The sequence below is a fragment of the Charadrius vociferus genome, unplaced genomic scaffold (assembly GCF_000708025.1).
Source record: "Charadrius vociferus isolate BGI_N301 unplaced genomic scaffold, ASM70802v2 scaffold787, whole genome shotgun sequence".
Taxonomy (NCBI): Eukaryota; Metazoa; Chordata; class Aves; order Charadriiformes; family Charadriidae; genus Charadrius; species Charadrius vociferus.
This window is the reverse complement of record NW_009649307.1, coordinates 36,978-37,841: the sequence shown is the minus strand read 5'-3', so window position 1 is coordinate 37,841 and position 864 is coordinate 36,978.

The window sequence follows — 864 nt, the reverse complement described above, 5'->3', positions numbered from 1 at the left end:
TGTGCCAGGGGCGGCGGGTACGGGGACGGGTGCTGGGCATCCCCGCTGGGGTCTCTTTGCTGGCAGCCCCCGTGCACGGTGCCAATGCATCAGTGCATACCCGCAGTCGAGGAGATGCAGCATTCACCGAGCCCTTAGCACCGCTCCGGGTTGGGCAGTGAAGCACAATGCTGTTGCGTTGGGGAAACTGAGGCACAGGGCAAACTGGTGGCATGCGGGCGGCTCTCCTGGCTCTCAGGTGTGACATAGCTGCCGTAGGATGCGGTCCCCTCACCGGGAGGTGGGGACCGGGGGGCCTGGCAGCGTGGCAGCACGGCACAGATCCGAGGAGCTCGGAGGCCATCCGGGGAGGAGAAAGCAGCTCCGTGGCGAACAACCTCATCAGCGTTTCCTGTCTCACGATGGAGAAATCGCATGTGGTGAGAGGCTCTAAAAATAGGCTCGGCAAACTTTTAACCACATTTGCAGATGTTAAAGGTAAAGCCAGAGCAGCCCTGGGGGAGAAAACATCCCCGGCCGTGCCTCCCCGGCGTTAACCCCCGGCGCTGCCAGCCCCGGCGCGGCTACGGGAGAGCCAGATCGGAGGGCAGCAACCCCTGGATGGGCAGCGGGGCCGAGCCGCCGTCTCGCCGCGCCGCTCTCCTCCGCGTCCCCATTAAGCGTGCCGGGGAGGACATTAGGAGCAGGAGCACGTAGCGGTAGGCTCTGTCTAACAGCGCTGCCGCCTGACCCTGATTTGTAGCAGGGCTGAGCGGGGAGGTTTGCTGTAGCGTTACAGCTCTTCCTGTGGTAATAGCCGGCGAGGCGTCACACGCACGGCGCTGCCGGCGGCACAGGGAGGCCGCGGCCGCCGCGGCGGAGGGG